At 35.4% G+C, this 15,612-nt stretch overlaps 1 protein-coding gene and 1 long non-coding RNA gene across 7 annotated transcripts in view; one reads left to right on the forward strand and one right to left on the reverse strand.

Annotated features, from left to right (window-relative positions):
* LOC309626235 overlaps window positions 1–5,858 on the forward strand; it is a 1,141,377-nt gene extending 1,135,519 nt beyond the window's left edge. The window contains exon 2 of the long non-coding RNA XR_014243057.1: window positions 1,758–5,858. This is a non-coding gene — a long non-coding RNA (uncharacterized lncRNA). The remainder of the gene's footprint in view (window positions 1–1,757) is intronic.
* Window positions 1–15,612, reverse strand: part of FUT8 (fucosyltransferase 8) — a 322,308-nt gene that overhangs the window by 274,539 nt on the left and 32,157 nt on the right. Inside the window, exon 2 of one of the 6 annotated variants that reach the window (XM_082386587.1) lies at window positions 13,916–14,004. The exons of 4 other annotated variants lie outside the window; for them this stretch is intronic. The gene's annotated coding sequence lies outside the window, so the exon portion shown is untranslated. Of the gene's footprint in view, window positions 1–13,915; window positions 14,005–15,612 lie in introns of those variants that run through there. One more of the 6 variants, XM_082386591.1, reaches the window with a different exon arrangement.

The following is a 15,612-nucleotide window of genomic DNA, read 5'->3' on the forward strand; positions in this document are numbered from 1 at the left end:
GGTTCTGTTTTACCTTCTGATTGTTGTTTCATCTATATTTTTATTTTTATATTTTTTCTAACATATCTGTTAGTTCCCTAGTCTAACTTTATTGTTTACATTGTTATTGTTCTCCCTTTTTTTTTTTTTTGGCCACCCCACGCGGCTTGCAGGATCTTGGTTCACAAACTGGGGATTGGGCTGAAACTCCTGCAGTGGGAGCTCAGAGTCCAAACCACTGGACTAACAGAGAACCTCAGACCCCAGGGAATATTCATCAGAATGAGGTCTCCCAGAGGTCCTCATCTCAGCACCAAGACCCAACTCTACCCAACAGCCTAGAAACTCCAGTGTTGGAAGCCTCAGGCCAAACAACCAGTAAGACAGGAACACAATCCCACTCATAAAAAAAAAGGAAAAAAAACGAGACAGCAAAATAATATGTCACAGATGAAGGAGCAAGATAAAAACCTACAAGACCAAATAAATAAAGAGGAAATAGGCAACCTACCTGAAAAATAATTCAGAGTAATGATAGTAAAGATGATCCAGAATCTCAGAAATAGAATGGAGGCACAAATTGAGAAAATACAAGAAATGTTTAAAAGAGATCTAGAAGAACTAAAGAAAAACACAGATGAATGACACAATAACTGAAATGAAGGGATCAATAACAGAATAACTGAGGCAGAACAACAAATAAGCGAGCTGGAAGACAAAATGGTGGAAATACCTGGGGAGGAGCAGAATAAAAAAAAAGGATGAAAAGAATTGAAGACAACCTCAGAGACCTCTGGGACAACTCTAAACACACCAATATTCGAATTATAGGGGGTCCTAGAAGAAGAAGAGAAAAAGAAAGGGTCTGAGAAAATAGTTGAAGAGATTATAGTGGAAAACTTCCCTAACATGGGAAAGGAAATAGCCACCCAAGACCAGGAAGCACAGAGAGCCCCATAAAGGATAAACCCTAGAAGAAACACACCAAGACACATATTAATCAAACTAACAAAAATTAAGTTCAAAGAAAAAATATTAAAAGCAGCAAAGAAAAAATAAAAAACAACATACAAAGGAATCCCCATAAAGTTACGAGCTGATTTTTCAGCAGAAACTCTGCAGGCCAGAAGGGAGTGAGAGAATATACTTAAAGTGATGAAGAGAAAAACCTACAACCAAGATTACTCTACCCAGCAAGGATCTCATTCAGATTCCACTGAGAAACCAAAAGCATTTCAGACAAGCAAAAGCTAAGAGAATTCAGCACCACCAAACCAGCTCTACAACAAATACTAAAGGAACTTCTCTAAGTGGGAAACACAAGAGAAGAAAAGGACCTACAAAAACAAACCCAAAACAACTGAGAAATCGTAATAGGAACATACATATGGATAATTACCTTAAATGTGAATGGATTAAATGTGCCAACCAAAAGACAAAGACTGGCTGAATGGATACAAAACCAAGACCTGTATATATGCTGTCTACAAGAGACCCACTTCAGATGTAGGGACACATACAGAGTGAAAGTGAGGGGATGGAAAAAGATATTCCATGCAAATGGAAATCAAAAGAAAGCTGGAGTAGCAATACTCATATCAGATAAAGTAGACTTTTAAAATAAAGAATGTTACAAGAGACAAGGAAGGACACTACATAATGATCAAGGGATCAATCCAAGAGGAATATATAACAATTATAAATATATATGCACCCAACATAGTAGTACCTCAATACATAAAGCAAATGCTAACAGCCATAAAAGAGAAAATCGACAGTAACACAATAATAGTGGGGGACTTTTAACACTTCACTTACACCAATGGACAGATCATCCAGAAAGAAAATTAATAAAGAAACGCAAGCTTTAAATGACACAACAGACCAAATAGATTTAATTGATGTTTATAGGACATTGCATCCGAAAACAGCAGATTACACTTTCTTCTCAAGTGCACACACAACATTCTCCAGGATAGACCATATCTTCGGTCACAAATCAAGCCTTGATAAAGTTAAGAAAACTGAAATCATATCAAGCATCTTTACTGACCAAACTGTGAGACTGGAAATTATTTGCAGGAAAAAGAACATGAAAAACACAAACACATGGAGGCTAAACAATATGCTACTAAATAACCAAGAGATCACTGAAGAAATCAAAGAGGAAATCAAAAAATACCTAGAGACAAATGACAATGAAAACACGATGATCCAAAACCAGCAAATACAGCAAAAGCAGTTCTAAGAGGGAAGTTTACAGCATTCAATCTCACCTCAAGAAACAAGAAAAACCTCAAATAAACAATCTAACCCTACACCTAAAGCAAGCAGAGAAAGAAGAACAAAGAAAACCCAAAGTCAGTAGAAGGAAAAAAATAACAAATATCAAAGCAGAAATAAATGAAATAGAAACGAAGAAAACAGTAGCAAAGATCAATAAAACTAAAAGCTAATTCTTTGAGAAGATAAACAAAATTGATAAACCCTCAGCCAGACTCATCAAGAAAATAAGCGAGAGGATACAAATCAATAAAATTAGAAATGCAAAAGGAGAAATCACAAGTGACACTGCAGAAATACAAAGGATTATAAGAGACTACTACAAACAACTATATGCCAATAAAATGGACAACCACGAAGAAATGGACAAATCCTTGGAAAGGTACAGTTTTCCAAGACTGAACCAGGAAGAATTAGAAAATATAAACAGACCTATCACAAGTAATGAAATTGAAACTGTAATTAAAAATCTTCCAACAAACAAAAGTCCAGGACCAAATGGCTTCACAGGCAAATTCTATCAAACATTTAGAGAAGAGCTAACACTTATCCTTCATCAAACTCTTCCAAAAAAGTGCTGAAGGAGGAACACTCCAAAATTTGTTCTACGAAGCCGCCATCACCCTGATACCAAAACCAGAAAAAGATATCACAAAAAAATTATAGACCAATATCACTGATGCAAAAATCCTCAACAAAATACTAGCAAATACAATCCAACAACATATTAAAAGGATCATACACCATGATCAAGTGGGATTTATCTCAGGAATGCAAGGATTCTTCATATATGCCAATCACAATGTGAAATACCACATTAACAAATTAAGGAATAAAAACAATATGATCATCTCAATAGATGTAGAAAAAGCTTTTGACAAAATTCAACACCTATTTATGATAAAAACTCTATAGAAAATGGGCATAGAGGGAAACTACCTCAACATGATACAGGCCATATATGACAAACTCACAGCCAACATCGCTCTCCATGGTGAAAAACTGAAAGCATTTCCTCTAAGATCAGGAACAAGACAAGGATGTCCACTCTCGCCACTATTATTCAACATAGTTTTGGAAGTCCTAGCCGCGGAAATCAGAAGAAAAAGAAATAAAAGGAGTACAAATTGGAAAAGAAGAAGTAAAACTGTCACTGTTCGCAAATAACATGATACTATACATAGAAAATCCTAAAGATGCCACCAGAAAACTACTAGAACTAATCAATGAATTTGGTAAGTTGCAGGATACAAAATTAATGCACAGAAATCTCTGGCATTCCTATACACTAACAACGAAAAATCAGAAAGAGAAATTAAGGAAACAATCCCATTTACCATTGCAACAAAAAGAATAAAATACCTAGGAATAAACCTACCTAAGTAGGTGAAAGACTTGTACTCAGAATAAAACACTGATGAAAGAAATCAAAGATGACATAAACAGATGGAGAAATATACCATGTTCTTGGATTGGAAGAATCAATATTGTGAAAATGACTATACTACCCAAAGCAATCTACAGGTTCAATGCAATCCCTATCAAACTACCAATGGCATTCTTCACAAAACTACAACAAAAAATTTTACAATTCATATGGAAACACAAAAGACCCCAAATAGCCAAAGCATTCTTGAGAAAGGAAAACGGAGCTGGAGGAATCAGATTCCCTGACTTCAGACTATACTACAAAGCTACAGTCATCAAGACAGTATGGTACTGGCACAAAAACAGAAATATAGATCAATGGTACAGGATAGAAAGCCCAGAGATAAACCCACGCACATATGGTCACCTAATTTACGACAAAGGAGGCAAGAACATACAATAGAGAAAAAACTGTCTCTTCAGTAAGTGGTGCTGGGAAAACTAGACAGCTACATGTAAAAGAATGAAATTAGAACGCTCCCTAACATCATACACAAAAATAAACTCACAGGGACTTCCCTGGTGGTGCAGTGGCTAAGAATCCGCCTGCCAATGCAGGGGACACAGGTTCAAGCCCTGGTCAGGGAAGATCCCACATGCCAAGGAGCAACTAAGCCCGTGCGCACAACTACTGAGCCTGCACTCTAGAGCCTGCGAGCCACAACTACTGAAGCCCGCGCACCTAGAGCCCATGCTCTGCAACAAGAGAAGCCACTGCAATGAGAAGCCTGCCTGCCGCAACGAAGAGTAGCCCCCGTTCACTGCAACTAGAGAAAGCCCGTGCGCAAGGATGAAGACCCAACACAGCCAAAAATAAATTTAAAAAATAAATAAATTTAAAAAAAAAAAAGAACTCAAAATGGATTAAAGACCTAAATGTAAGACCAGACACTATAAAACTCTCAGAGAAAAACACTCTTTGACCTAAACCACAGCGATATCTTTTTTGACCCACCTCCTAGAGTAATGGAAATAAAAACAAAATTAAACAAATGGGACCTAATGAAACTTAAAAGCTTTTGCACAGCAAAGGAAACCATAAACAAGATGAAAAGACAACCCTCAGAAGGGGAGAAAATATTTGCAAATGAAGCAATTTACAAAGGATTAATCTCCAAAATATACAAGCAGCTCATGCAGCTCAATATCAAAAAAACAAACAACCTAATCCAAAAATGGGCAGAAGACCTAAATAGACATTTCTCCAAAGAAGATATACAGATTGCCAACAAACACATGAAAGGATGCTTAACATCACTAATCATTAGAGAAATGCAAATCAAAACTACAATGAGGTATCACCTCACACCAGGCAGAATGGCCATCATCAAAAAATCTACAAACAATAAATGCTGGAGAGGGTGTGGAGAAAAGGGAACACTCTTGCACTGTTGGTGGGAATGTAAACTGATACAGCCACTATGGAGAGCAGTATAGAGGTTCCTTACAAAACTAAAAACAGAACTACCATATGACCCAGTAATCCCACTACTGAGCATATACCCTGAGAAAAACGTGATTCAAAAAGAGTCATGTACCACAATGTTCACTGCAGCTCTATTTACAATAGCTAGGACATGAAAGCAACCTAAGTGTCCATTGACAGATGATGGATAAAGGAGGTGTGGCACATATATACAATGGAATATTACTCAGCCATAAAAAGAAACAAAATTGAGTTACTTATAGTGAGGTGGATGGATCTAGAGACTGTCATACAGAGTGAAGTAAGTCAGAAAGAGAAAAACAAATACCATATGCTAACACATATATATGGAATCTAAAAAAAAAAAAAATGGTTCTTAAGAACCTAGGGGCAGGACAGGAATAAAGACACAGACGTAGAGAACAGACTTAAGGACACGGGGAGGAGGAAGGGTAAGCTGGGACGAAGTGAGAGAGTGGCATGGACATATATACACTACCGAATGTAAAATAGATAGCTAGTGGGAAGCAGCCGCATAGCACAGGGAGATCAGCTCGGTGCTTTGTGACCACCTAGAGGGGTGGGATAGGGAGGGTGGGAGGGAGAGAGATGCAAGAGGGAGGCGATATGGGGATATATATACGTATAGCTGATTCACTTTGTTACACAGCAGCAACTAACACAACACTGTAAAGCAATTATACTCCAATAAAGATGTTAAAAAAAACAAAAAAAAAGAAAATAATAAGACTGGTTACCAACAAGGGGTGTGTATTAGTTTACTGTGGCTGCTGTAACAAATTACCACCAACCTGGTGGCTTAAAACAACATAAATCTATTCTCTCACAGCTCTGAAGGTCAGAAGTATGAAATCAGTTTCGCTGAGCTGAAATTAAGGTGTGATAGGGCCTCACTCCCTTAGGAGGCTCTAAGAAGGAATTTGTTCCTTGTCTCATATAACATCTGGTGGCTGCCACCATTCCTTGGCTTGTGGTTACAACACTCCAATCTCTGCCTCTATGATCACATTGCCTTCTCCTCTCCTATGTCAAGTCTCCTTCTGCTTCCCTCATAAGAATATCTGTGATTGCGTTTAGAGCCCACCCAGGATAAACTATCTTGAGTCTTAGTTTAATCACATCTGGAAAGATGCTGTTTTCAAATTAACAAATTTCAGAGATTAGCACTTGCATGCCGTCCATGGGGCCACTTTTCAGCCTATCGGGAGTATATGAAAATGGAGTGGAAGAGATGGGCAAATGACACTTTCGAATATACCTTTCTGACTCCTGTTATGAGCTCCTATAGTTCTGAACCATATCAATGTTTCACATCCTCAAAAAATAAATAAAATCAACAAGGATAGAGGAGGGCTAACCCCTAAAGCAGTATATAGACAGAAAGAACTAGACCTGAAAGTATTTCAAATAATTAACATATCCACACTGAAAGGGGGGTAGGGCCACTAGGAAGAACTAACTGAAGTAACTTTTGAACACTGTATTTTGTCTATATACGCTCAAGCTGAAAACAAAAAGAACACTAGTTAATTTTTACCACTGGTGTGGGCTAGCGATTTTGAGACTATCTTCTATGCATACTAGGATTGACTAAATAAGTAAATGTATTATAAATAATCAGAGCCAGGTGTATCACCATCAGCAGAGGGAATTAGAAATACTGAAAATGTCAGATTAGAATGAATCCTGTGGTGCTGGATTGAAATTGGAGGTATCAACTTGAACTAAATATGTAGATATACACACACAGAAATAAGAGAGAGATATGAACGTGTGTGTGTGTCTCCTAACTCTATCAATTGAGAGGGCTTAGAAGCAATGACACCCCACTAACAATGGGCAAGACAACTAGCACCCAGACCTTTTATCTAAATACTATTCTCTACTAAAAGGAATTGAGACTTCTTGGAAAAACAGCTCATTCCACTTCAGGGGCTGGAATAGTACAAGATGGACCCAGAACATCTTGTGCCAGAAACTAAGGAAATGTTCAAAGAATGATGGAAACTTGTCTTAAGAAGACAGGAGTCAGTTTGAAGGGACCAGATCTGGGACAATCTGAGAATCAAAATAAGTGACAGTAATTTGATAGTACTAAGTAAAATAAGAATCCATGTGTATGTACATGTTAGAATGTCAGCTAATTAAAGGAGAAATTCACCATTTGGCAACTACCGTATTAATAATATTGGTTCAATCAAAACTCCTCAAAGGGATGCAAAAGTAGTTAATGAAATTCTGATGAGGAACAGGATATTCACGTAGTCTCAAGTATTTCCTCATAATATACTTATTAATTACAAAGGAAAAACACAGCATCTTTATAGCGAAAAGAACTGGCAGGTGATCAAAGCCGACACCACTAATAATGGGACAAATCAACATCATGTGGCTCCAGATAAAACAACCTGAGAGGGACACAACATCAGTACTAAGTAGCCCTGCAAAAAATGCATAATCAGATTCTACTAAGATGAAACATTAGACAAACCCAAACTGAGGGACACTCTACAAAATAACTGGCCTATGCAATTTTAAAAAGTCAGTGTCATAAAAGACAGAAACTTTCCCAAATTAAAGAAAACGAAAGCAACTCAAGATCCTGAATCTGACCCTGGATGAGAGAAAAATATTTTTTATTTTGCTGTATTATTTGGTCAATTGAAAAAATTTAAATTCATAGACAGACTAAATAAGATTTAATACATATAGATATATTAAATGAATAAGGCTTACAGATAGATTAATGTCCTTTGGTTACTTCACAAGACTGTCCTGCATTTCACAAAATATAAAATACACACTGAGTTTCAGAGGATCATGTCTGTAACTTTCAAATAGTTCAGAAAAAAAGAATGATAGAAATATAAAGAAAATGTGATAAAATATTAACATTTGGAAAACTAGACAAGGGATACAGAAGAATTCTTTACACTATTCTTGTTCCATTCATTTTTGTGAGTCTGAAATTATTTTTAAAATACAAAACTTTAAAGGTCACTGGGGTAATAATTTTGAGACTGGAAAACAGATGTAGGGAACCTGACCCAGGACCAGCTGAAGTATGGAGAAGACTCTGCTAGACTGTAAAGTCCAAAATTGCGTAGTATCCAAGGGTAGGGAACAGAACTATGTCTGTCAATGTCTGCCTTCTGTCCTAACTCCTTCCCATATACAGCCAGTGCCTGCCACATAGTGTATACTGTAATAAACATGTGTTAAATGGATGAACCCATATGTAAATATCAACCAGCAATGATAATCTGCATAAGAAAATGAACTAAGCTATTCAGAAGTAAGTCCTAAAGATAAACATGAAGTTTCTAAACATATTTTAGCCACAGAATACTTTTTCCTACTAAAATCCTAAACAGAACCTCAACACACAAAAAAAATTAAAGTACAGTGGCTCTAGTTTCAGTGTGGATCTAATAAAGGTTTGGAACCCCTCAACTTCTATTCCTCCAGCACCAAAACCCCAACACCAATTTCTCAAGATTCAAGAGCTCTGAGAACATAATATAAAGATGAAAGGACAGTTTTATTTTGAAGTTCTTGTACCAGCTTCCACTGATAAAAACTTTTCCTTGCTTTTCTCTAAACCTTGGTCCAGAGAACCATTCAAAACCAAGGCGAAATTATTTCCTTTTCACTGTTCTAAATCTTTGGAACTGTTAAATAATTAATATTCAAGACTGGTTCCTCTCAAGAACCTTCTATCACCTGGATTCCTTAAAAATGTACAGTAGTTCAAAGCTATGAAATTTGTCTCAAGACAGAAAATTGAACAGGAAAATTCAGGTAAAAAAAAAAATCAGTAAATAACTATCCTCTAATAACTAAAAGATACATCCACAAATTGGCCTACTGCATACAAAGTATGATCCACGAATCATTTGGGATCCACAAGGGATCCACAAGGAGAAAACTATTTTCATAATAACACTGAGATTGTAACTGCCTTTATCACAGAGTTACCATTTGCACGCACAATGCAAAAACAAAGATGGATAAAAATGATGGTGCCTTAGAATGAATCAAGGCCCTGGCATCAAACTATATTAGTAGTCAGCGTATGCTTCACTGACACACACTGGTGGGGAGTTGGGGGAAAGGTGGAGGGAAGCTGGTTTTACTTAAGAATATCCTTGATAAAGAGTAAAAAATTTGGGAATCCCTGGTGGCGCAGTGGTTAAAAATCCGCCTGCCAATGCAGGGGACACGGGTTCTGGCCCTGGTCCAGGAAGATCCCACATACTGCGGAGCAACTAAGCCCGTGTGCCACAACTACTGAGCCTGCGCTCTAGAGTCCGTGAGCCACAACTACTGAGACCATGTGCCACAACTACTGAAGCCCGCGAGCCTAGAGCCCGTGCTCCACAACAAGAGAAGCCACTGCAATGAGAAGTCCGCGCACTGCAACAAACAGTAGCCCCCGCTCTCAGCAGCTAGAGAAAGCCCAAGTGCAGCAACGAAGACCCAACACAGACAAAAATAAATTAAAAATAAATTTTTTTAAAAAAGAGTAAAAAATTATTTTTATTTTTTAAAATCTCAAACCTTCAGAACAGGTCTTAAGTCTGTGTATTGAAATGGAGGTATTCAATAAAGCATTTCTGTGTATACTGAAGGACAAATGTCTTGAGGAAAGCCACCTGTGAGATTGAGTAGCAAGCTGAAAGAGCCAATTTCCATGGAACACTGTTTTTACTTGAAAGAATTATGGTTGTTAGACCTGCATATTTGGTAGACATTTTCTTGAAAATGAACAAAGTAAGCCTATCTCTTAAGTGACAGTTGCTAATGATAAAATTTAAACTTTCAAGTGAAAATCACAAGTCGGGGAAACATGTATTCATCACCATGGGCTTAACGTCTTCCCTTGAGATGGGTGGTGCTATCAACAAGTGATATTTTGATGTTATATAATGAAACGTGTCAACATTTGGAAGATTTGCATAACTCAATGAACCAGTATTTTCCAGATGACCCAAGTTTAATGTTATAAAACCATATATGGGTTACAGATCCATTCAAAGTACACAGCATAGCCATGGATTTTAATGTAATAAAGTAAAAAGGTTCACTGATATAGTTTCAGATTTCACAGTTTAGAAAACTACCATTTGTCAAGTTTTGATATAGAATCAAAAAAAGATTACAATCATCTAAAAAGCTAAAATTACTTCTCCCTTTTCCAACTATATTTGAGGCCACATTTTCTTCATATACTTCAGCCAAAACAATATATCATAATATAATAAATGCAGAAGCAAATATAAAAATCCAGACATCTTCTATTAAGCCAGACATTAAAGAGTTTTGCAAAAATGTAAAACAATGCCACCCTTATTAAGTTTTTTTGTCTTGGAAATTAGTTATTTTTAATTAAAATGTTATTTATATAAACATGTAATGAGTTTATTGTTATTTTTAATGAATTAATAATTATATTAAATTTGTTTTAATCTAATGTGGTATCAGTATAATCCCCCAGAAAGTTTCTTGTAGTCTCCCTCAATAATTTTTAAGAACGTAAAATGGGTCTTAAGAACAAAAGTTTGAGAAATACTACTATAGAGCAAAAAGCTGATTTGTCAGAAAACTTCCTCTAATCTCTATAGAATTAGAAATAAGAAAAAAAAAACTGACTGTCATTATTATCACCATAGCTCCATTCAATTCAGTACAAGTAAAAACAAGTGTTCTTCAAGTAAAACAAAACATTGTTATTAATCTTAAATTATTTTCCCTCATTAAGTAATCACACTTATTTTTTTCAAATATAAAAGAAGGAAATTTTAGAACCCCTAAATATTTTCTCATTCTAAATTTCTCTATTCCTATTGTATCATTAATGTTGAAAAATGGTCAATGGTTTCGGATGGAATGGAATACATTTAAAAGCTCAAAGAAGAAAATAAAATTGTCAGCTCTTCCTGCTTATACTGACATTCAATGCATAAGAGTATCACTAATTAGTACTGCTGAGAATAGGAGTAATTCTAAAATTCCAAACTATTTACTTAGCAGCTGTTATCACCATCCTTTCAGATCTATATAAAACTATGACAAGTGAACAAAGTTTATGAGATTTTTCAGGATAAGAGGCAGCTATGAAAATAAAATACCATCGAAAATACATGGTTTTAAAGTAAAACTTTTAAAGTAAAACTCAGCACTGCTTAATTTTCACTGATAATATTATAATTATTGTCTACCATTAAGTTTATATTAATACCTCCCTTTTTAAAAAGTCAATAAATTTGGAAGTACTAAAAGAAATTTAAAAAAAATAATAATGAGATTGTTTGCATCCTTAAGTTATAGTTTGGAAGACATTTCATACCAGTAGATATTGCTGATGTGTAAAAGAAGTCACTTGGTTTTTGCCAAATTAAGATAGAGTCTACAGAAGACTCAAGTAGCCAGGTACAGTGTTTAGGTTATTTGGTAATAATAACAACAATTTTTTTTTTAGTACTTACTATGTTCCAGGCATTGTTCTAAGTGCTTTTTTCTTACATGAGATAACTCATTGAATTCTCACAACCCTCTAAGTTCTAACTTCACCTCTACTTTATAGAAGAGGAAACTGAAACAACACGACTTGCTCAATGACACAGATTGATTAAGTGGAAAAACGGGATTTGAACCCAGGCAGTCTGTCTCTAGAACCTGGGCTTTAAATGACTATATGACACTGCCTCCCTAGTGATGTGTGCTAAGATGAAAACTAATGCTTTCAGTGACTGCCCAGGTTATCAATGACCATGGATTGCTTTCAATTTTTACTGAAACTCTCATTATCCCTGATAGTGTGGATAACTCTTCTTCAAACACTCCAGTCTTGACACCTGTTTTTGTTGTTCTTCTCTCAATATATGTTAGTTCTCCTTTGCTGATCATTTTAACAAATATTTGCTGGACACCTAATAAGACCCAGGCATTACACAAAGTGCTGAAGATACTGCAACTAACAAAAGTTAAGGATCCCTGCTCTTTTGCCTGTCTTTTTTAAAAAATAAGAGCTAAACTATATACTGCAAAAAAATTAACATCTGCTTAATCTCAGTGGTGGATACTGTCTGCTATATGATATACTATACTTTTTTAATATGTCTGAAATGTTTCACAGGTTAAAAAAAAAAAATCTCAGTAAAGACTATTGGAGGAAAGGGAAACAGGGAAAGAATAGGGGGAAAAAAGGGAGGAAGAGAAGTGGAAAGAAAAGAGGAGGGATGAGGAGAAGAGGGCAAGGAGAAGGGAGTGAGGAGAAGGGGAAATAAGAGGAGAGGAGAAGCATGAATGACCTGCTAACTCTACCTTCCACAAAGCTGGCTGGAGATTTTAAGTATATGATACCCATAAACAAATTTTCTCTAGGTATCTCATATTTACTATGGCCCAGGCAAATAACATTGCTTAAATGAAGCACTTGTTATCTGAGACAAACTTTCTTACAAACCATTTTCAATGTTCAAGGCCAAAAATATTATTCTTTTTGTTTAATTGTGCTTAGCTTGTTAACCTGAAACTGAACTGTAAACATTATTACATTAACTAAACTTGTATATTTTTATCATCAGGTTCATATAAGAACAATTATCAAATTCATTTACATTAGAAGGTTTCTATGTCACTTTCACTGAAATAGCTTTGTAAGTCAGTACTGGCTACTGATAAACTAATTTGCATTTCAGAGGCATATATGCATTTCAAAAGTTTACTATTTCAAAACAGGAAATAAAAATTCACCCAATCTCCCTATAAAATAAGACTTCCTGCAGAAGCAAACATTACTGTATGAAATAATAATTGGAAGAAAATACAGCACACTATTTTATTCATTGCTTTTACTTGCCACTTGAGCGTTCCTTAATAGATAAGTACTTAATAAATGCTGTTTATGAGCATTATAAAAATGTGAAAAATTAAAAAGCTGTCTTTAATTAACATAGCCAAAGAGATATCAACATATACTATCACACCTATCTACTATTATGCCTTTTAAAACATAATTCTATGCTGTAGCTCAGTAAAATGCTCGCTTTTATGCATGTCTTTACGCTAAAGAACTAAATGTGAGGAATTAAGGATCTAATGGTATGCTGAGTGTTTAGTGTGTACCAAGTGCTTTGACTAAGCACTTTATATGGGCTACTGCTAAATTATTTAAAATCTCATAACCATTCTGTAATTATCATCTCCATTTTACAGTTGAGGAAACAAATACAGTTAGTAAATAGTCAGGTTAAAATTTGAACTCAGATCTGACTCTAAAACCATAGTGTTTTCCACTCTACCAAGTTACACAGATTAAAAATTACAGTCTTCAATCATTCATTAACAAAATATCAGCAATACTATCATTCAGTCTCAATTACACAAAAATGTAAATTATCTGTAGTACATGGCTTAACCCCAAACTGAGATACATAATCCCTAATGATTACAAACTCGTAAATGTACCAAACATTCCATGCTTGGCCCCTGGCAAGCAAAAAGGTACTCATATATAAAGTAAATAGGCCATCATGAATGAACTGGCTATTCCAAAACCTATTCAGAACTTAGAATGCACTTTCCTTTTATATGGAAACATGCTAAAAATGGTAACTCTATTCCCAGGCCAAGCAATATTTAAATAGTAATTTATGAACTATACCTAGCTACCATTTATAAATATAGGGAAATATACATGTCGGGGGACAGGGCAGGCAGTGTGGGTGTATTAATATTCTGAGTTCCAAGTTGTGATCTCAAAAATTCACTTGCCTCCCTGTTTGTCAGTGAGAGCAGAGACGTCCCTGACACCCAAGGCACCATGGCAGCCTTGCAGAGAGGCAAGGATTCAGCAGCAGAATCTGGGGTCAAAGAGAAGACTAATTAATAGTGCCTGCTGGAAAATCTGAACAATCACATAAAACACAGCATTCCTCTACAGAGAGATCACTCACTTCCCCAGGCAATTTCTATTCTATAGAGCACTTAAATCTAGAGTGTGCGTGTAAGTCAAAGACTAACTGTACTACAAGTTAATTTGGTGTACTACAGAAAACACATCTTTACTTTCCTTTTTTGTCTATTTTTACTTGAGCAGCATAAAACTATAAATACAATGCTTAATAGCCAATTTGGCAAACATTTTAGTTTAAATTATTAATACATCAACCATTATATCTACATTGATTTGCGAAAGGAAATCTATACTGCCAAGTTAATTTTTGTTACCCAGGCTGCTGTTGGGCTGCTTTCACCCACCAATTAGTATATATATCCCATGTATTTAGTATTTTACTTTGATATTAAATAAAATATAATTAAATAATTAGCTGAAGAAAATACATAAACCCAATAACAACAGGAATACTAATTACAGCTAAGTTCTATTAAGCATCTATCATGTAACAGCCACTATGTTGATTATTAAAATTATTGATTGGCATTAAATTACTTCAATTAAACTTCTAATAACAATGCTATGAGCTAGTTGTTAACCCATTTAACAGACAGAGAAATAGAAATTTGGTAAATTTACTTCTCTCTTCAAGATCATACAATTAATATTTGGTGGAATGAGGTCTGCTGTCAAAGGCCATGATCTTATTCACTATTCCCTTCACTACATTGACTGAGCACCTCTGAGCCAGGCACTGTGAGGGAAAAAAAGGTACAAAATCACAGAGGTAAAGATATTCACATCCTAATATCCATTCAACAAATATTTCTTGAGTTCCTACTATGTTCCAGGAACATAATGTTTTATGCTGAATCAAAGTTGTTTTTACTGGTGGCTCTTAGTTGAGGCTCTCCTCAACTAGTATTAACTCTATTATATAATCATCTCCATCGCCAGGGAATTTTGGAGAAATGTCTGATTTCACAGAATCAGCAGAAAATTACAAAATAAGCCTGGAACAACTTTTCATACCAGCAGCAAGAAAGCAATAAAAGACAACTAGGGACATACAAAAGGATTCAGAAACCTCTTAAAGAGGCTCCCACTAGTCAAAGATGGCACAATTTGACTTCATTAACCATATTAATTGCAATGGATTAAAATCTAAATATGTCTAAATCCACGAGCTCATAATGATCCTTAAATAAACTAAAACACCTTCAGAGGTTTTTAGAGCACAAATTCACTACCTTGAAAACTGGTAACTAAAAATAAAGAATTAAGCATTTATCCTGCCTTTCCTTGTAAATTGTACTATTTAACAACAAAATAGCAGTTGAAGAGAATATTCTATGTAAGTACCTTAAATCATAAATAAAAGAGAAATAATTTAGAATATCACCATTCTGCAACCCCCAATGAATTACTGGATCTAGGCATTAAATATCAATGGCTGCTAACATCACAGAAAAAGACTCATCCAGATATCAAGTGCCTCCTGATGAATAAAACACCTCATATAGTCTTGCCAGGATCATACCTGATTCTGATCAAGCCTCTAGATCCCATGGAA

The sequence above is a fragment of the Balaenoptera borealis genome, assembly GCF_965194805.1.
Source record: "Balaenoptera borealis genome assembly, chromosome: 3".
In the NCBI taxonomy this organism is placed as follows: domain Eukaryota; kingdom Metazoa; phylum Chordata; class Mammalia; order Artiodactyla; family Balaenopteridae; genus Balaenoptera; species Balaenoptera borealis.